We start from the raw sequence: 23,325 nt of genomic DNA, 5'->3' as shown, positions 1-23,325 counted from the left end.
TGGAAGAGATCGCTGTATTAGCGATAAGGCCGCCTGTTGCAGCTGATGCAAATTTTATTTTTATATTTCATTTGTTATGCTGTTAAAACCTTGTATTAGTGTGCGAAAGTGTAAATAAATAAATAAATAAGTTAAATTAATATCAGAACATTTTCGAACATAATTACAAACTTGAACGGTGTATGTAGTTTAATCAAATTATTTTCCTAAATCGATTTCAAAGCCAGCACAATGGAAGGGAATATTTTTGATCAAAGCGTTCGAAACTTTGTTGCTGATAAGACTCTGATCAAAGCTTGGTTTGACCATAATTTAACTCGATCCGTTAATTAACAAAGTCGAAAGAGTTATAGCTACGTTATTAAGTTTAAATTGTTGATATAACCAATATTGTAACCTCAACTCACAATGTAAATTTCGGTAGACTTTCGATGCTTGTAAGTATATAAATGAATAAATATATATTTCTCCTTAGGTTGGCAACTTATTATTTATATATTTTAGGTAATAGCTGACGGCATAATTTATATATATATATATATATGTAAATATGTTTATATATATATATATATATATTTGTCAATAATTACACCCATATTAATTATAGACCCAGACTCCATCACCCATAACTATATATATACTTTATTGCACTTAACAACAGAATATACAGAAAATTACATATATAGTTGATGGCAAAGGTGGACTTATCCCTAGAAGAGATCTCTTCCAGTCAACCATATAGTCAGAATCTCCTGGAACTACAAGTTTTTCTATTAGAGAGAAAATGTTAAAACCAAGACTAATTTCTTCCTAAGCTCCATTTTATAAATACCACATTAATCAATAGTTAAAATTTGTGCCCTTTTCCCTGGTCCTACGACTCATATAAACGCCTACTAGGCCTACGAAGGTAACGGATGGGATGGTATATATATATGATATATTGACCAGAGAAAAGGAACCAAGATCCAACGGGGACAATTGCATAGTGCCATATGCAATTGTCCCCGTGTGCATTCTTGCATAGTGCCATATGAACAAAATTTAAATGACTCCTCAATTATATTATGTTTTAGCAGTTTTGATATTTGATGTTTGATTTCTTTCATGTCCTCAATAGAGCATATACGGTCTTAACAGTGTAATTGAAATAATGTAAAATTCGAAATTGGCTTTTGTTTGGATGTTCTGTATTGGTTTAAGAAAAATAAATGTAGTAGTGGATTTGTGTACAAATAAATAAATAAATAAACCACAAAAACTACCCGTAAACGTGTAAGCTAATTTTTGCTTCATAAATATGTATGGAAATAAAAAAATATAAGTAAAGTACAGCACTTTATTAAGTATAAATCAACAAGTCATCATCATCATTACAGCCTATACAGTCCACTGCTGGACATAGGCCTCCACAAGTTTACGCCAAAAATAACGTGAACTCATGTGTTTTGCCCATAGTCACCACGCTGGGCAGGCGGGTTGGTGACCGCAGTACTGGCTTTGTCGCACCGAAGACGCTGCTGCCCGTCTTCGGCCTGTGTATTTCAAAGCCAGCAGTTGGATGGTTATCCCGCCATCGGTCGGCTTCTTAAGTTCCAAGGTGGTTGTGGAACCTTGTTATCCCTTAGTTGCCTCTTACGACACCCACGGGAAGAGAGAGGGTGGCTAAATACTTTAGTCAACAAGTACTTGTCAGATTTTCCTTAAATTTCAATGCAACCACACGATAACCAGCCTTTGAATTAAAAAATAAATAAATACTAAAATGGGTACACCCAGTAAAAGTTATGAGTTATATAATACACAAAAACATAGATTTTTTTGAAGTTGACTTAAAATACACAGCCTGAGTATTAGATATAGTCTTTTAATTTTTTTTGCTTCAGCCTGTGATATCCCACTACTGGACATAGGCATCTTTACCCATGCAGGAGAAGGAGCTTAATCCACCACGCTGCTCCAATGCGGGTTGGCGGATATATTCCCTACTATGAGTAACGATCGCTATCAGGTGTGCATGATAACAACCGGGACCGACGGCTTAACGTGCTCTCCGAGGCACAGTGGGGAGACTCACAAAGAGTGCACGAACACCCAGATCACGGCAAACACCTGTATGGCCAATACAAATGTTTGTCATGTGCCGGGATCGAACCCGCAACCGCCAGCGCAACAGGCACAATCCATGGCTGTGACCGTTGCGCCAACACGGCGTCACAATTTTAACTTAAATTGACATTAAACTGCGTTATCGTAGTTGAAATTGCTGCAAAATTCGTTCCAGTTTAGAAGTTTAAAAACATCTAAATAGTTTTGGTGATATAACGTTTCCTTGTCACACTCCTTGCAGTAGTTTGGATGAAGTTTTAATCTTGTTATGTACACACACGAACTAGTTAACAAACATTGTTAGTGTAATACGCGTAATACTTAAACACTTATAATACAGCCAGTGGTAGCGTTTAATGCAACTCGTGAAATGCGAACATATGATAGTCATTTTGTAAGTTTGAACGTCTCTCATTTTTAACATCATATCAAAAATCGACTCTTCCAGCGGGGATCGAACCTGCATCTTCGACAGACCGTGCGCCGCGGTTAGTCAGAACCAAATATAAAAGTCATCATATCAAAAATTTCGATCTAGCGGGTACATCGTTCCATAGCTTAATTGGCTAGACAGCGACACAGTCAGTCGGAGATGCAGGTTCGATCTCCACTGGAACGGTCGATTTTTGATATGGTATTAAAAAATGTTTAGAATTCCCTAATTTGTGGGTTACACAAAAATAGATAGTATCTATCATTGCTAAACAATGTTTATATTCATCATCATCATTACTTTAGCCTAATGCAGTCCACTGCTGGATATAGGCCTCCAAAAGTTCGCGCCAAAAATGACATATGAGGGAAGATCAATGAAGTAAACTGAACCCAATCAAAGACAATCTAACACTGAATTTATTGAGATACTTGTAAGTATATAGGAAGAAGTACAGAGGTCATATGGGCAGTACGGAAATCTTAGGTATATGCAAAACAGCAATTTCAAATATTTAGTCAAAATCTACAATTCTGTTTATAAAAATACATTAGTGTTAGTTAGATACGCTTACCCAGCGATAAGGCAGCCTTTGTGCATATTATTATTTTGTAAGTTTTACTTTTTTTAAGATACCTATGTACTTTAACTTCTATTCACAATAAAGTATATTTCTTCTTCTTCTTCTTAGTGTCAGTATATATATATATATATATATATATATATATATATATATATATATATATATATATGTATATATATATATTTATATATATTTTTTTAATTTACATCCACGGGCTTAAAATGCCCATGGCTTTTGTGAATCATGCATGTAGTGTCAGTGTCATATTAGATGTCAAAACAAATATTATATAAAATTTATATGGTCTTATTCTATTTAAATATCAAGGATAAAAATAGACTTCTAAATGTGTTTACACAGACACCCATCTATATGAAAAGCACTATCCACACACATTTGTATCGCGCGAGTGAATTCCGTCCCATACAAGAGAATAACAGCCTTTTGTTAAGGAAGCCTTTTGTGATGCACACTAAGAAGAGCCCCGTTGCGAAGTGTAGCTAAAGTTCTACGTGCTGTTAAAATATCGCCTTTTATAATCTATCGGTTACAGAATTATCTTATATTACATTAGTATGTTAATATTTTAAATTTTTTCCGTCTAGGAAAGATGTTAAGAAGGTTTTTATATCATATAATTTAATCTTAAAATCATATTTCTTGTTTTTTAATGAACGAAATAAGTCCTCTAATGTTACAATACCATCAATTGTTTAAAATCTTAATATATATAAATCTCGTGTCACAATGTTTGTCCTCAATGGACTCCTAAACCACTTAACCGATTATAATAAAATTCGCACACCATGTGCAGTTCGATCCAACTTAAAAGATAGGCTATATTTTATTTTGATATATTATGTTATTATTATAATATTTCAGAAAAAAATAAGGCGATACGAAGTTCGCCAGGTCAGCTAGTTTTAGTATAAATTTAACTGATAAATTTAGATGAAAAATTCCTATTTTGAAGTTTAATTTTTGATATTAATAAATACCTATGCATTGATTTATTATTACGTAAATTTCAAAAAAGACTATTATCTAAATTATATTTACAATTATAAACTGACAGAACCATTATTTAAATAAAACCAAATTTGTATTTGGTATTGATATTTTTACAAATATTCCTTACCGGTTTGGATTGGGACCGATGGCTTAATGTGCTCTCCGAGACACGGTGGGGAGACCCATAAGGACTGCACAAACACCCAGATCACGGTAAACACCTGCATGGTCAATACAAATGTTTGTCATGTGCGGGGATCGAACCCGCAACCGACAGCGCAACAGTCAGAAACCAGTGCTGTGACCGTTGCGCCAACGCGTCGTCGCTAAGTAGTGGGACGATTACCGACTAATACATTCGGAGCTAAAATATTAAGTTCCGTAAAGGAAGTCTTTTCCACGGAGTACAATATATATTGTAACTCGTACTAATGTACCAGAATATATTCTTGAGCGTGACGGGGCTAGTGAGAGTTGTATTGCAGACAGTACAAATATCAAAGCGTTGTTTAACGGAGTTTATAGCAGCTGAGCAAATAAAACAGTTTAACCAGCGGCTTAATTAAGCCTTCATTTGTTAATGTAAATTCAAAACTAGTTAATCAAGACACGAAAACATGTCTCTATTTATCTATCGAAAAGGGACACAAATGGACTTGCCAAGCTCATTACAGGGTAACTTTCGGATACGATAGAGATAACTTACCTAAATATTCATTCCTCCGTAATAAATATGCACACAATGCTATTTTTTATTACCTAAGAATTAGGAACTAGAATCTCGTGAAAATATTTTACGTATGGTAGATTTGCTACGGTACGTACATCCTTCGAAAATCGTATGTCATCTATAGCGCGAGCGATTTTCGATCTTACGTTTATGTAATATAGTTAAAAATAGCTTGAAGGTTTTTTTTGATAGAAAAGGTAATAATGCTAGTGTAACGCGAAAGTAAATATAAAGTATCCTGGTTGGGAGCTGGCCCAACGACGTTAAACAGAACTGATGCTCAGTAGAATGGAATAGTTGTGTACGAAAATTTTGCTCAAAAAAATAATATCTAAGAGATCTCCTCTTAGGACAAATTTTAAACATGCGTTAATTGGATCGCTTTATAATATCTTTTCCTTCTTTTGAAAGTGATAGTGGGCTGGCCTCTTGTTTTTTTTTTAAATATAACTAGGTCGGCAAACAAGCCGTAGCTTATAGACGTCTCCAACACCAGAAGCATCGCAAGCGCGTTGCCGACCCCATCCCTAATTCCCCCAGAAACTTTGGTCACCTTACTCACCAACAGGAACACGACACTGCTTGAAAACAGTATTATTTACCTGTGATCTTTTGTGAGATCGATGTCCCAGTCGGGCTATTCCATATTTTGACCAGGGTAATTCCTGCTGTGCCTTACCTCAGTTAGATCACTTATGATCACTTGTGCCAATGATCTGGCCATTGCTGGGGTAGACCTGGCCTGGAGACCACGTTTCGGCAAATAAAGTGTTGTGACAAAACTAGAGTACGGCATTAAATAATATAGCCACCCCTACCCATGGGTGTCGTAAAAGGCGACTAAGGGATAACACAGTACCACTACCACCTTGGAACTCACAAAGCTGACCGATGGCGGGATAACCATCCAACTGTTGGCTTTGAAATACACAAGCCGAAGACGGGCAGCAGCGTTTTCGGTGCGACAAAGCCAGCCCTGCGGTCACCAACCGATGGCTTGATAACCATCCTAATGCTGACTTTGAAATACACAGGCCGAAAAGAGCAACAGCGTCTTCAGTGCACCAAAGCCAGCCCTGCAGTCACCAACTCGCCTGCCCAGCGTGGTGACTATGGGCAAAACACATGAGTTCACGCCATTTTTGGCTCATACTTGTGGAGGCCTATGTCCAGTAGTGGACTGCGATAGGCTGATGTGATGAAAGTACAAATCTATAATAGCTCATAATAGTAAATTCCATAACTTCACCAAAACTGATGAAACATTATAAAATTGTTTACTAAGGAGCATTTAAAGAATTGCACCGTTGCAACTTAAAAAGTTCCACTTAAAAGATCCACAGGGCCTTTTTGATAAAAAAAGGACCATTAAAAAAGTTTCAACATTATTACTTAAAAATATATATTTAGATAACATTTTATATGAATCGCTACGAATAAAAAGCGGTTCATGTAAGTTCTTAAGTACTTATCATGTTCGTATTTTATTAGTAGAAAAGTGTTATACGTGCCATTCCATATTGCTACAAGCGATTTTAAATTTTATTGATGTATAATAAGGTCTGAATTAGCTTACACGTTTTTGTTAACTTTATAACTGTATTCCGTAACATAGCACAAGGTATTACTCCAATGCAACAGGTAATATACGCGTATACTTGAATTTTATTAGAATATCTTACAATATAAGAACTTTTACAGTGTTTAGAACAAGATAAAGCAACTTTGTTCTTCATATTAACATAGATAAAATATGAAAATATTCATTTTGTTGCATGACCTAATTTTATTTAAACAAATTGAACAATAATTTTTAAAGACATTATTTGTCTCTTATTTTATTATATTGGAGCAATGCGAGAGATGATGGTGAATGATTAAAGATGGATTGTACCTGTTGCGCTGGCGGTTGCTGGTTCGATCCCCGCATATGACAAACATTTGTATTGGCCATACAGGTGTTTGCCGTGGTCTGGGTGTTGTGCATTCCTTGTGGGTCTCCCCACCGTGCCTCGGAGAGCACCTTAAGCCGTCGGTCCTGGTTGTTGTCATGTACACCTGATAGCGATCGTTACTCATAGTAAGGAATATATCCGCCAACCCGCAACACCGAACATACATCAAACATATGATTATTTATATTTATGCCGGTTTCTTCACAATGTCCTCGTCACCAAGTACGAAAATAGCTTTTAATTAAATAGTATTTGAAAATCAATAAATACAGCTCATGACGACGCGTTGGCGCAGCGGTCACAGTACTGACTGTTGCGCTGGGGTTCGCGGGTTCGATGCCAGTTCACAACAGATATTTGTATTGGCCATGTAGATATTTGTCGTTGTCTGGGCGTTTTCGCTTGTGTATTGTGTGTATTTCTGGACCCCCGACACAGGAGAAAATCCTACTGGGGTCTGTTGAGTGTGAAGCGTTTATTTATTTATATTTAACGACGCGTTGGCGCAGCGGTCACAACACTGGCTGTTGCGATGGCTGTTGCGTATTGGATCCCATGATATGCTCATGACAGACATTGGCCATATAGATGCTGTATTGTGTGTGATTCCGATACAGGAAAAATTTCTACTGGGGGTTGTTAAGTGGGAAGCGTTTGTTTATTTATTTATTTATTTATTTATATTTGACCCCATGATCAATCATATATATAAACATTTTTGAATATCATATCAAAAATTGACCGCTCCAGCGGGTTCGACCCGCGTCTCCGGCTGACCGTGTCGGCGCTCTAGCCATTTAAGCTATGGAACGATGTACCCGCAAGATCGAAATTTTTGATATGATGATTTTTTTTATTCGGTTTAAGCGAATCATATATATAATTAATATAACCACGTATTCTGACCGTAAGCTTATCGACTCTACAAGGGCCTGTATAAGTTCCTAAGTAGGTATCTATAAAAAAATTCTTTCTATCTCCAAAAATATAATTTTAATTCGAAGCACGTGGATAAAACTTTTTTGACGAACCGTAGCATTACGTGATACACATATATATGTGGGTGTTACGGTAGGTGTCTTCCAGAGTTCGGTAGTTATAATCGAACTCTTTGGTAATGTATACGATTATTTCTAACATTTTTCATTTTCAAAGATATTGAACTGAAATTGAAAATACGGCTTAAATAATGAATGCTTCCAGACAAACAAACATACTAAAATCATATATATCATTGATTTATTATGAATACAATTCGATCTGTGACATAATATAATTATCGTCTGAAGATTCTGGAACTCAAATAATAAAGCCTGAAAATGTGTGACTGTATGACGCCTCCTATTTTTTTTATACAAGAAAATGGTTGGACTTAAATACTTTTATAGGCTACTCAGGGTTACAGAAAATATCTCCATTATAAGCACTTCAGGTTATTTATAAGGGGTTATGATCTGAGTCCTCTTTTTGGAAGGTTTGCAAGATCTGATAGTATACGCATATAGTCCAGAAACTAATATACACAAATACAAATATCCATTTTGAACAACAATTTAAGGCAAAACAGTCTAAGAACTTTGATCACCACTACCCAGAGCAGTTGTTAATTATTCAAGTAACGTCTTGGTAATTGTTGGCTAAATTCCTTTATCTATACACGGTTTACGTTAAGTTTACTTAAACCAAATATCTTAACTGCAAAGTTAGTATGAGCTTATCGGGTTCTTGATAGCTTGTAGCCTCTGCAACTGGAACTTAGACAATCTTCAGATAAAACAGGATTACGTGGCACCTTTAATGGATGACGGTAATGCGTTGCTAAACGTTGCAGTCCATTTTCTAACGTTGCCGTTTTTTGTGGTTCGTGAACGTTAGAAAATTGACTGAATTGCAATTTTATGCAACATAAAGTCGTGTTATGTGTCTCGTTTTCAGTGATTACGATCACTGCTAAATTTGGTTCAGTATGGATGAGTAGTTAGACTGCAACCTAGTGTTGTAGTCAAGGGCACCTGTAACCTTATTTGTTCATTCATTTGGAGGGAAATTTCCAACGTAGGGCTTTCAAGTGCAGGATCAATGCTACAATAATTTGGAGCCTGGGAAATTAGTCTTATGTGGAACAAGCCGTACTATGAGAGTTATGTAATTCACGTTGGTTCATTTATGGATTTAAATGATGAAAAAATTATCAAGTTCACGTTTCTTATCACTTAATCTTGAGTCTTTCCATGATTATTTTAAAAGTATATCCTACTGTTATGAGATGAGTATATGAGACTCACAGGCAGTGGGGCACGTTTTAAGCTGCTTAACGATTCGAAAGTGCTCTTGGGGCCTATTTGAATAAAGTTATTTTTGATTTTGATTTTATCTCATGAAATTGTCGTACCGAAGACGCAACAACCCGCCTGCCCAGCGTGGTGACTATGGGCAAAACACATGAGTTCACGTTATTTTTGACGTAAACTTGTGGAGGCCTATGTCCAGCAGTGGACTTTATAGGCTGTAATGATGATAATGAGTATGAAATTAAAAAAAAAAATTACAAGCCGAAGTCGAACGAATAGTCTATATGCGTGTAAACAAGGATGTTGCAAATGGTGTCGCAGTTCATATAACTAAAACTCTTCAAGTTACGTTCAATATTATCTCGATAGCTTAAAACTAAACGCATTGATCCAAATCGTATTCAGTGTGAATTGCTCTTAAAGATTTTAAGACTAAAAAGTGCAGTTTTAAAGTGTAATTTACGGTTCAAAGTGAGCTTTAAAAGCGGTTTCTCTTCGTCTGTTTCTCTGAAACTTGCGACTTTCGAATGGATTTCGTCGAAAATTTACTTTGCTCGAGAACAAAGATAGCTTTGATACAGATATGTAGATTGTAACGGTGGTTGATTACATATCTGGGATAGGATTGCTAAGTTTCCAAGCGTTCATTTTATAATAACGTTGCATGAAAATATCATAATATAATTAATTATTTGCTTTTGTCTAGCTCGTTGGCGCGGTTTGTATTTCTGCTTTCTGCTACGCGGGTTGCAGGTACGATTTCCGCCTGAGCCTTGGTATAATATTTGTATTTATATGTTCATATACTTATGTATGTAATATTTCTATGTATATTTTTATTTATATACACAGATGACCAGCCCACTGCCACTTCAACTTGCTAATTCTGTGGGCTATGTCGGTTACTTTCGTTCTCTCACGGATAATCTTATTTCCAAACCTATCTTTGAGAGAAACCCCAAGCACAGCCCGTTCTATTGCAAAGGAAATATGTTCCTAGTGAATTATATTCTATCGTGGCCATTATTTTTACTGTCCGATTCTGACCAAAAATAATATTACTCAATATTTGTATTTAAAAAAAGTAATTTTCTAAATATTTTGACGAAATATTTATGGAAATAAACAAGACAAATTAACATAAAATATTCATAAATACTTTTACGTAATCCTTAGAATCCTTAAAAGTAACTCCACCCCTTAAACTAAGGTGTTTAAAGATTAGATAAAACTTTTTGATCACAATAAAACCAATCAACCATCAAAAGTTTCCTGCGATTATCCTGTTTTAGCTGAAAATGTATAGATCCTGGTTACTTCGGGTTTATTTCTATGGAGACCAACGAATAATTGTGGCTTGAAAAGAGTCGAAAAACAGAGAGGGCGCTGTGTGTCAAACAGTTATCCACAGATTTGAAAGTGTATATTAAAATTAGGAAATTAAATGTTTCCAACTATTGTCAATAGATATAGCGAAGAATAAAACTTTTTGAACCAGCATCGAAAATGGAACTTTTGTTTCAAGGATGTTACGCAACATCTTTGACAGTTGTAACTGCTTATAATGACTTTAATAAAGATTTTGGACATTCCTACAATGTACTATACAAAAATTGTTGACCAATTCAACTCCGTCGAAGTGATAGGGAGTCATTGAAGGTACTTTTTTTATCTTAAAAAACTATTTTAAAGTGCAGCGTTAATACTCGTAAAGCATAGTGTCGCTCTAGTTTAAGTGGATAGTTATCCCAAACTACGTCAAGAGCAGATGTTTAGTGGCACGGAAAAAATGCTACCATTAATCTTAAAAACACCGCCGGGAGATGTCTTTAAGAGGTTTTCTTTTTAAAAAGTTACACGATGTTTTAAAGTTATGCTTTTTTAAATTACCTGTTAAAGTTATCTTTAATATCACAAGGTAACTTTTTGTATGTTGGGAACGCTTGTTTGTTTGTATGGAATATTGTATGAAATTGTACGGAATGCACGTATGAATATAAAGTATAAATGTATTATATTGTGATTTTACTGATTAAATTAAATTGACACTATTAATTATTAAAAATTATTAAATATTTAAATCTAAGCAGCAGCATGTAATGACTGCCTATAAAAAGAAGTACAATCAATGTTTACATAACTATTTATACAAATAAATAAAATTGGAGTGTCTGTTTGTAACATTAAAACAACCGCTTTTTACTAAATGCATATGGATATATACATGGTACATATACCAAAATTACATTTTTTACAATTTTTGTCTGTCTGTCTGTTTGTTCCGGCTAATCTCTGAAACGGTTGGACCGATTTTTACGGGACCTTTACTGACATATAGCTGATGTAATAAAGAGTAGCATAGGCTACTTATATTTTTTTTTGAAATTTATTATTTTGTAACTCTGCGAACTCAACAATAATTGTTTATAATTTCACGCGCACGAAGTCGCGGGCACAGCTTGTGATTATGTATAAAAACATTTATATATATATTTTTTTTTCTTTTTCTTTATTGGGAAACAAACAGCACAAAGAATATAATTTGTTCATGAAATATAAAAGAAATAATCAAGCCAACAAAGTTTCCACTTAAAACTATGAACAAATAAATTAGACAATACAATAAATATAATTATACACACTACATAATACAATAACATATAGTTGTACTTAGGACGTATATATAACATTTAAAAAAAAAACACAAGACAAATATACATTATACAATCGAACACTACTACACTATATTTCGATTAGTTTTCTTTTTCACTTTCAAAAAGTATTTGTACTCATTGAACCCACTGCTGAACAAGTCGATGTCATTATACCGGTCATCATAGACTTTACATGACCTTGCGAGAAATGAGTTGCCACAATACCTCGTCCGAGTGACAGAGGGGGAGAAAGTTGCTCGGGATCTTGTGCAATAACTGGGGCACCTAAACGATATCCTACTAAGTAGGTACTGAGAGTCTACCAAACCATTAATCAATTTGTAAAGAAAAAGCTGATCTCTGTGTTCTCTACGATTTTCAAGGGAAGTAAACTTAGAAAAACAATCAGATCCAAATTTGACTTTCAACCTTTTAACGAATTTATTTTGTATTCCTTCAATTATGTCTATGTATTTCTTATATTGAGGATTCCAAACGGTAGATGCGTATTCCAAATTTGATCTAACATATGCATTATACAGGAGAATTAAGGTCTGAGCATTTTTAAAAACCATCCCTTGCCTAAATATAAAGCCCAACATTCTATACGACTTGGTTGTTATCTTGTCTATATGCTGGTCAAAAATGAGCTTGCTATCCAACTGAACTCCCAGATCCCTTACCTCCGTAACTCTTTTTAAACTGGCATTAGAGATTGAGTAATTATACAAAATATGTTCTCTTTTTCTCGAAAATGTAATTGTACAACATTTTTCTAAATTCAAATACAAGCTATTAAATCTACAGTATTGTTCAAGTCTATTTAAATCATCCTGCAATTCATCACAATCTTTTTTATCCTTTATAATTTTAAAAAATTTTGTATCATCCGCATATAATATTACATTTGAATTCAAAAAGCACTTATCAATGTCATTAACAAATACATTAAATAGTAGAGGTCCTAAATGTGAGCCCTGTGGTACTCCAGAAGTAATTGGAACAAACGAAGAGGTGTAACCCTTAATCGCCACAGCCTGTGACCGATCACGCAGATAGGATGTCAGCCACCTAAGTAAATTCCCATGAATTCCGATATGTTCAAGTTTTTTTATTAGAAGACTATGTGAAATTTTATCAAAAGCCTTTGCGTAATCAGTGTATATAACATCAACTTGGTGTCCTGAGTCCATTGCATTAAGTACAATATCTAAAAACTCACAAAGATTAGATTCAGTCGATCGCTTATTGATAAACCCATGCTGGCTACTCATTAACAAGGGTCTTAACACCGGGTATATCATGTCATATACAATTTTTTCGAAAAACTTTGGTATAGAGGACAATTTAGAGAATCCACGATAATTTCTTACATTCCTCCTGTCAAGACCCTTATGAATCGGAGTTATCAAAGATTTCTTCCACTCTTTAGGTATACAGCCCGTATTCAAGGACTTTTTAAATAAAATAGTTAAAGGTATGCTTAAAGTTTTACTACATTGTTTTAAGAACATAGGATGAATAGAATCTGGCCCGCTCCCCTTGCGTACATCTAATTTAGCTAAGTATGATTGTACTTTATTCTCTGATATATCTAAAGAAGCAATGATTGTATTAGAGTTATAATCCAGAGTATTAAGCGGGAATGATATATTTGGTTCAAATACAGATTGGAAAAAGCAACTGAACATGTTGGTAATTGTTTGTCCATTTGAGCCAGATTGCAGATCCAAATACATAGTATCAGGTATACCAATGTGTTCTTTCTTAGATTTAATAAAAGACCAAAATTCTTTTGAATTAATTTTAATATTTTTTTCTACTCGCTCTAAATAACAATTGTAACAGTAATTTTCTAATATCTTTGTTTGTGCTCTAATTTCTGAGAATCTTTCATAATCACTAATCCTTCCATACGTTTTCCATTTTTTATGCCATTTTAATTTCACATTTACAAGTCTAATCAACCGCCGGGAATACCAAACAGGATACCCAGTCTCTGTGGCTAATTTAGATGGAATATATCTGTCAATTACATCGTTTAGGATACTATAGAACGTATCAACAGCCTCGGTAATATCTTTATCCTCTAGTTCAACTCTCCAATTAATTTTTGATAGCTGTGTATTCACAATGCTATAATCTGCTTTATTATATTTACGGACTAAGTGGCGATTAAGGCTAAGATTCCTCTCCATGGAATAAATATTTATCGCTATACTAAGCGAGGGATGATGAATATCCTCTGGCTCCGACAAAGGCAGAGTCCTAGATACAAGTCACTTCAAGTCAGAAAGAACAAGATCCAACAATCTATCATTGACATTAAAAACACAATTATATTGTTGCAAGTTGGTAAAGCTTATAAATGAAGACAGTTGGTAAGTGAGCACGCTCTGCGAAATATTTTGTAATGCAAGACTACTACAGTTGTTTTGTATTGACCATGTGGCATTTGGAATATTAAAATCACCCAACACGACAATATTATGAAGAGGAAAATCTAAACGTAAATCCGAGATGTATTCAAATAGTATTGGACAAAGCTAGCCCTGCGGTCACCAACCCGCCTGCCCAGCGCGGTGGCTATAGGCAAACACATGAGTTCGCGCTATATATACGCTTTTGCGCGAACTTGTGGAGGCCTATGTCCAGCAGTGGACTGCGATAGGCTGAAGTGAGAATAATGGTGGTGATCATATAATAAAAATATTTTAAATAATTTTGTTTGTACGGAACCCTCGGTGCGTGAGTCCGACTCGCACTTGGCCAGTTTATTTTTATATAAACTATGTTTTTGTATACATGAAAAGCTGGTACAAAATGTATACGGTTTGATTAAATACCTTTCGCTTTGTCCTTTTTCTATATACCTACATGTACAATTTACTTGGTTATAGTAATAAAAAAACACATAAGCTACATAATTGACAGTCTGATACAATCTGCTTAATTCGTAGACTCGTAGACATGTCGTAGCGCTGCTACGGTTTAATTTCCGCCTACGTAATGAGAGTGATGTGTAACGCTTTGTTTACACGAAAACATTTTATCAACCGTTTTGATGTATGGACCCGTCGGTTACATCATGTATGTTAATAGCGTCTCTAACTTAGTATTTAAATATAGAGAATATAAGTACGGTAATTTTGATCACTCGCTTCAACCTGTAATATTTCACTGCTGGGCATAATATGATAACAACCAGGATCGACAGTTTAATGTGCTTTCCGAGGCAGGGTGGGGAGACCCACAAAGACTGCATAAACACACAGACCACGGCAAACATATGTATGGTCAATACAAATGTTTGTTATGTGCGGGGATCGAACCTGCAACTGCCAACGCAACAGCCACAAACCAGTGCTGTGACCGTTGCGCCAACGCGGCGTTTTGATGTGTTTGATGTACTCCTTTAAAAATATAAGGAACAACAAAGCTGTATTGCGGGCAAACTTTTATAATATAATAAAAGGGGCCCATAATAACAGTAGTATATAAAATTAATAAAAAAAAAATACACACACTACCATGCATTTTACACACACACGCGCATATTATGTACTATTTTCTTTATTATTATAGAAGTATAGTCTTTGATAACAGAACCTTAATAATCTTAAAACTTATAATTATATTTTTATATTTAGCTTATAATTTAACTTATAATGAACCACGAAAGAATAATGAACCATGGTTACTGGGCTGGACGAACCAAAAACCGTCAGTTTTTTAGGCGACTACTCGAACCACTGCACAAGAACGGTTGTAATTCATCTCACGGCAACCTAAATATTTGAATCTGTTAATTATAACAACAACAATTATAAGATCAGGGCTGAATATCACTGCTCTTAAGTAATGTTCTGTTCATGTAGTGAGTAATGTGGCCAGAGGAAGAGAGGAGGTCCTGGGAAAGGTTGGGGATAAGGTCACCGCTTACCATCAGGTAGGTTGTATGCTTGTTTGACCTTTTAGCCGTATAAAAAAAATCAAATATAGTGGTTTAAAAGGAGTAATAAGCTGTAGTTCGTTCAATGTTTATTTTATCAAAAAAAAAAAAAAAAATTGATATTTTATTTTAAATTATGTAAAAAAAATATTGGATCATATTTTTTTTATTCTAGATAATTGAATTTTAAATAACCGCAACTGACACAGAGCCTTGAGATATTTGATTTTATCTCACTGAAATGTTGGTAATAGCGTTAAGAGCACCTCTATGTAAGCAAGTAAATATATATTTTATATGTAGTATGTTTGTATGTAAAAACGTATCAATTTTTATTGTCATATTAATTTATATATGATTACTTTTAAACCTTACTAATATTACAAATGCGAAAATAACTGTGTCTGTCTGTCTGTCGCGTTTTCACGCCAAAACTACTGAACCGATTTAAATGAAATTTGGTACACAAATAGTCTAGAGCCTGAGAAAGAACATAGGCTACTTTTAATGCGAAAAAAGGGTGTAAGGGGTTGAAAAGTGGGGATGAAAAGTTGTATGGAAGTATCGTCATTTTTAGAAGTAAATGGCGACGCGTTGGCGCAGCGGTCACAGTACTGACTATTGCGTTGGCGGTCGCGGGTTCGATCCCCGGTCACGACAGATATTTGTATTGGCCATATAGATGTTTGTGTTGTGGTGTGGGCGTTTGTGCTTGCGTATTGTGTGTGTTTCTGGACCCCCAACACAGGAGAAAATCCTACTGGGGGCCATTGAGTGTGAACCGTTTATTTATTTATTAATTAAAAAAAATAAGCTTGAAACTTATTTTTAGGCTGTTGATTCGATATAACTATTCCAAGCGGACGAAGTCGCGGGCATAGCTAGTTAGAATATATTTAACGATCATTTAAAAATATTTTTATACATAACATAACAATACGCTTTATTGTACACCAAAAGAGAAATAAAACATAGTAAATTGATTTTAACAAAGTATATCATAAAGTACAAAGGATGAACTTATCGTTGAATAGCCATACCTTTCCAGGCAACCTAGGGGCAGAGGAGATGTTATTGTGTCGGTGTAGGTACATATATTTTAGGAGTAAAACATTTGTAATTTAAATGTTTTCCTTTTAAATATTTGGAATAAAAAAAAATATCTAGGCTACTTTTGTATACGCGCTACGCTTCAGCCTGTAATATTCCACAGAATAGGCCTCTTTCCCCATATAGGAGAAGGATCAGAGCTTAATCCACCACGATGCTCCAATGCGGTTTGGTGGATATATTCCCTACTATGAGTAACGAGCGCTATCAGGTGTATATCATAACAACCGGGACCGACGGCTTAACGTGCTCTCCAAGGCTCAGTATGGAGACCCACAAGGACTGCACAAACACTCAGACCACGGCAAATATCTGCATGTCGAATACAAATGTTTGTCATGTGCGGGAATCGAACCCTCAACTGCCAGCGCAACAGCCACAAACCAGTGCTGTGACTGTTGTATATTTTCCTTAAATATTTTCTTTACTGCGCCAATGAAACTAAAAAATACCAGTTATTTTTATTAAATTTTACCGAATAAATTATTTTGCTTTTTTTTGAAATCCTGTATTTCGTAAAAAGACATCTGACTCTACTTGGACAGACACTTACTGGAAGAGAAAGGCGAACATAAGTCGAACCTTTTAAGATGAATATCTGGATATTATTACATAAAGGAAGACGAGTTCCACATTTCGTTGTATTGGGTAGCTTAAAGTAGTCACTAAAGGTAGAAGGTATATTAAGATTCAAGAATTTTCAACCAGTTTTTTCTTTCGTTTATTTAATTCAGTGTTAAGTTACTTCAAGTGAGGTAGAGCAAGAAATTTCCTGCTCAAATATGGAGCAGCCCGACTGGGGTAGTACCTCGACCTTACAGAAGATCACAGCTAAATAGCACTGTTTTCAAGTTCTGTTCCTGTTGGTGAGTAATGTGATCAGAGATCCTGGGGAAATTAAGGATAGTGTCGGCAACGCACTTGCGATGCTTCTAGTGTTGCAATTATTTATAAGCTACGGTAATCGCTCACCATCAGGTAAGCCGTATGCTTATTTGCCGACCCAGTTATATAAAAAAATATAGAGATTTTTTTGTGTGGTGGGGCAATCAAAAAATTATTTTCAATTGAATCAGGCTATAACGTCCTACTACTAGGTAATATCCTTTTTTATATAGAAGAAAGGTTAAAAGGTATTTTTTAGGAGTTGGTAAGATGCCACCACCACACCACACCGCGGATTGGCGAATAATTTTCCTATACTTCGTCTACTTGTTCAGCTATCGCTAAAAGATATTTGTAATAACAACTGGAAATTAGCTTTACGAGCTTTCCAAGAAACGTTAGAGAGACCCACAAAGACAACTGGACCAGAAACAACTATTCGTTCGAAATACAATTACCAACTCTATGCTGAAATTGAATCTGCAACCGCCGGCTTTTAACGCGATTACACGTACAGCTAAATCAGAACGATTGTCTAAAATAATATTTATGATGACGAAAAATTTAATATACGGACGTCTTACACCACCATAAAGGTAGGTACATAAACATTTCATTTACATACACACGTTTCATAGTAAAATGTCTCTTACGAAACATCACAAAATCTTTTTCGCTCAAATGTTTATTGAAGAGTTCTGAAGTAAGACGTTTACTTTCAGTTAAAAATTCACGAGACACCGGCAAGCTGGAGGCGTCTAATAGAAGTGATGTATGAAAAGATACGAAGACTCTTTCAATGAGTGTTTTCTTGTATATTTTTAAACGTTTCATTTTACTCGAAAGTTTGGATTGTATTACATCAATGTATTTAACTTTTTATTTCTTTTGAATTAATTTATTTTTTGTCTTGGACGAAATTCTTTTTTCGAATATTTCAAAAATAAAATAATTTAAAATTATTTTTTTAAATTTGTGAATTAAATAATAGATATTTTTTTTATAAATGGTGCGTTCGTTTTTTTTTTGAATTTATGAACCAAAATAGAAAACACACCGTAGTTGCTTATGATCTTGATTCCCGCTTTAAAATTGTTGATTCTATCTCCTACAAAATTGTGATTCTAAATCTGAGTTTAATAAAAGTATATGTAGTTACAATTTATTTATGTATTTAGAAACCAACCTATAATATAATATATACATACATTTTTTATTATTTAGCATACAATAAATAATATAGAAAATAACAGGTTTTCCTAAAGTTAACAAATTAGTATTATGGAGATATGGTTGACAAAAAAAAAAGAAAACAACAGCCACAATCGGTACGTTCCGACGAACAAAAAATGATTATAATAGAATTTTGATATTGAGACACAGTTAACTAACACTTAGCAATACACATACATAAATACCATAGTAAAAGAGGTATATATAAACACGAATCATACACAAATACACATTAAAACATTAAACTGGTCTTATATGACTTATAAATCTGGTGTTAAGTGATCTTAGATACTGAGTGCAATGTAAACAATCTACGAGTAGGAATGAACGCCACGATTAACCATCAATATATCAGAACGATCACTTTTACTGGGCACATCACTTTGACTTGCATTGGCAGATAGCTGAAGTAATAAGGAGTAACTTGGGCTACTTTTATTTTAGAAATTAAATAAAATATTTTTTTTAATTTCAGGCGGACGAAGTCGCGGGCACAGCTAGTTAAATAAAAATGAATCGTCAAAAGCATATATATTATACATATAATTGTTTTTTTTTTTGTGTTTGTTATCGATCGAACAAGATTGTATCAATGAAAAAATATATGATATAATCACGCAAAAACATAAGAATTATGGTGGTGTGAAGGCCGCCGGATAAGCTAGTAGTAGTCAGATAAAATCTCAAAATATAATGTAAAGTCAGTGTTTTGTGTGAAAATTTGTGTGTTCGTTGTATTTAAACCAAGTTCGCCATTTTTACCGAGTTCAAAAAAGAAGAAGGTTACTCAATTCGACCGTACATATGTATATATTAAATTTATGTTCGGGGATAACTTCGTCGTCTATGAACCGATTTTGCATATCCCAAGGGTAGTACCATGATAAGGAAACCAGGATCTGATGATGGAATCCCAAAGAAATCGAGGGAACCCTAGAAAAACGTAGTGACGACTAGTGCGTTTGTTAATTTTTTTCGTCTACTTACGTTGTATTACTTGGTAATGTAATTGAAGTCGGTTTTTTTCGTTTGCTAGCAAACATGATTATAATTTTACTGTACATTGATTTATCTGCACTGAAATGTAAATAGTCGCTGTCTGAGTACAGATATCTGATTTCCATAGATTGGTATCTAATTCTAGCTATTCTAGCTATCTAATTTACATTTGGGCACATTTAATGTAATTGAAAATACATAGGAATAATAAATACGTGATATAAATACGAGTATGTCATCGAATTTTTCAATCTCTTCCGATGCTAATTCCTCAAGTGCTAACGGTGTCACGAGCAGAAACGATTTTAAATTTCCAAACGTATATTCCACTAGGAATATGTCAAAAGTTTGTATTACATTTCATATTTAAGAGATTCGATATCCGTTTTAAATATATTAAAAATTGGTAGCATATATAAAAAAATTAAACATTTCAATGTAATGTAATTAGCTGAAACGACTAAACGGCACAAATATTCGTCACTAATTCCAAATTACATCTTTGTGCCGTTTGCAGTCGAAACACTTGGACATTGGAGTAGCAGTGCTAAAAAATTTTTAAATGAGATAACACCTCGCCTTATTGCCTCCACTGGTGACAAGAGGGCTGGTGCATTTTTTGCCCAGAGAATCGGCATAGCGATTCAACGGGGAAATGCTGCCAGCATTCTTGGCACAATTCCACGCGGACATGATTTATACCAAAACTATCTGTAAATATTTAGTTCTTAAGTTGTGAATTGTAAATATGTAAAATATTTTGTTTAAATAAAGTCATTTTAAGATGTTTACAAAAAAAAAAAAAAAAATTAGCAATATATAAAATATGTTTGACATGTAATAATAATAATAGATATTAAAATATAAGATAAGTGATTTGCCAATTTAAACACGTATTTTATATCTACCGATGGTTGAAGAAGTTATAAAGAGTTGCAGGTTACTCGTAACCAAGGAACTTATATCCATATACACCTAACTTCCTTGCTCGTAACGCAGTGATTTTTGGAATGAGTGAGAGGTATGAGTTACTGAACTTCGTTGTACTCTTTCTAATACTTAATATTATTTGAGACAACAAAACATGCTTTAATAAAATTTTAAATTCATTTGCTATTCGTGACCACTTATATGTTTATTATATTGTTATTATAATTTTTATCGTAAATATAATTTAATTTTTAATATTATTGTTATATACCAAACATCATCAAGTGTACATTTTGTATATTATTTAACCGACTTCCAAAAAGAGGAGATTCTCAATTCGATTGCATTTTTTTATCTATGTTCAGATCTTTTGACTGGGTGGGCCGATTTCGAAAAAAATTTTTTTATTTAAAAGGTGGTGCGTGTCATTTAGTCACATTTAAATTTATTTGAGATCTAACAATTGCTTTTTGAGCTATATCTAATAATGTGTTTTTATTTGACTATTTTTTCGTTGACCTACATTGTATTACCGCATAACTTTTTATTGGATGTACCGATTTTGATTATTTTCAATTTAATCGAAAGCTGATGTTTATTATGTGTTCACATTTAAATTTCATCGAAATCTGATTACAACTTTTTGAGTAATCTTTGATAACGCGTATTTACTTCACTATTTTTTCATCTACCGTCAATTATTTATTGGTAGTTTGGATGAAAACGTAATAGACACTATTATGGGCGACAACTGAAATATACATTCTGATTTTTTAAGCCCTTAACTTTATTAAAACGAAGGAATTCGTTGTTTGTCTTGCTAGATAAATTATCTGTGTCTAAATTACTGTCGGGCTGAAACTCCCTCCCCGAGCAAAATACAAATATTATACTGGCGTAAAGAACCCCTGTTTGCTTTAAGTATTCAAAGCGACGACATTTTTCATTTACATCCTTCGGATACCCTTTCTTAGAATAATCCTAAGCTACGCTAATTTTGCTCTCAAAAATTTTTAAAGTGTAAATAAGAATATGCTTCGAAAAAAATAAGTTTACTTACGGATATAATCAAATAAGCAAAAATACGAGTAAGTAAGATACGTCCTACATCTTTATATATTCTTCTGTGCGTGTATTTGTCACTGAACTCTCCTAAACGGCTGGACCGATTTCATTCAAATTTTGTTCGCATATTTCTATGAGTTTATGAGTGGTTTGAAAATAAAATTGGATCCAGTAGGTAGCACCGCTATCGGTTTGTCAGTAATCGAATTTGGTAGCTGTATTCCGGGTAGGACGACGTCTACCGGGCCCGCTAGTCTCATTTAATCTCCTGAAAAATATACACAAAAATAATAATAAAAATCTGCTTTATTTAGCCGTGATTTTTTATAACATTGCGGTAATTTTGCAGTGGGGCTACTCGAAACAACATCTCAAAAAAAAGGGAAACTTCTTTGGTAAACTAATTTTTAAGTCGCGTTTCACACGCACGCACGCACACACACACACTCATACACACACAGAAACATGCATAAATAAACTCTTTTTTTTTGTCTTTTGTGATTGAATTATATCATAATGTTAAGTTTTTATTTTATAAGTATGAATATGGAAGAGCGGGACATCCTGACACAGGTAAAATACTTACATAAAAGGATGTCCCAACAACGGTATAATTTTTTTTTATGTTTATATTTACACAAATGTAAAGCTGTAAATTTCCGTTCCAGCGCCATCTAGTTAGTTTGCTATGTAATACTATCGATATTAATGTAACCTTTGTAGTTTCTATAGTACACTCTAGGTGGATCTACTTACCAAAAAAAACATTAACCGTTTTTCGACAAAAACGTTGCCGTTTCATCAAAACGTTGCATGTTTCATCCGTAAATAGCTAATAAATACCTAACTCAAAAAGTTATTGTTAGATCTCAAATAAATTTAAATGGGAGCAAATGACACGAACCACCTATCGATTACAATTTTTTTTTGTCGAAATCGGTCCACCCAGTCAAAAGTTCTGAAGTAACATAACCTCCTCCTTTTTTGTAAGTCGGTTAAAAACTACAATCACGTCGTACGATCTCTCAAAAGTATTTACAACCTAACAAAGTATAGACGACAAAACTAATATTGTATATTGGGCACAATATTAATGAAGCATTAAAACAAGTGCACATAGAACATAACTGAGGTAGGGCACGGCAGGAATTTCCTGCTCAAAATATGGAGCAGCCCGACTGGGGTAGTACCTCGACCTTACAGAAGATCACAGCTAAATAATACTGTTTTCAAGCAGTATTGTGTTCCTGTTGGTGAGAAAGGTGACTAGAGCTCCTGGGGGGATTGGGGATTAGGTCGGCAACGCGCTTGCGATGCTTCTGGTGTTGCAGGCGTCTATAAGCTACGGTAACCGCTTACCATCAGGTGAGCCGTACGCTTGTTTG

The sequence above is a fragment of the Melitaea cinxia genome, chromosome 23 (genome assembly GCF_905220565.1).
Source record: "Melitaea cinxia chromosome 23, ilMelCinx1.1, whole genome shotgun sequence".
Taxonomy (NCBI): domain Eukaryota; kingdom Metazoa; phylum Arthropoda; class Insecta; order Lepidoptera; family Nymphalidae; genus Melitaea; species Melitaea cinxia.
The sequence above is the reverse complement of the archived record's forward strand: the minus strand, read 5'-3'. Positions refer to the sequence as shown.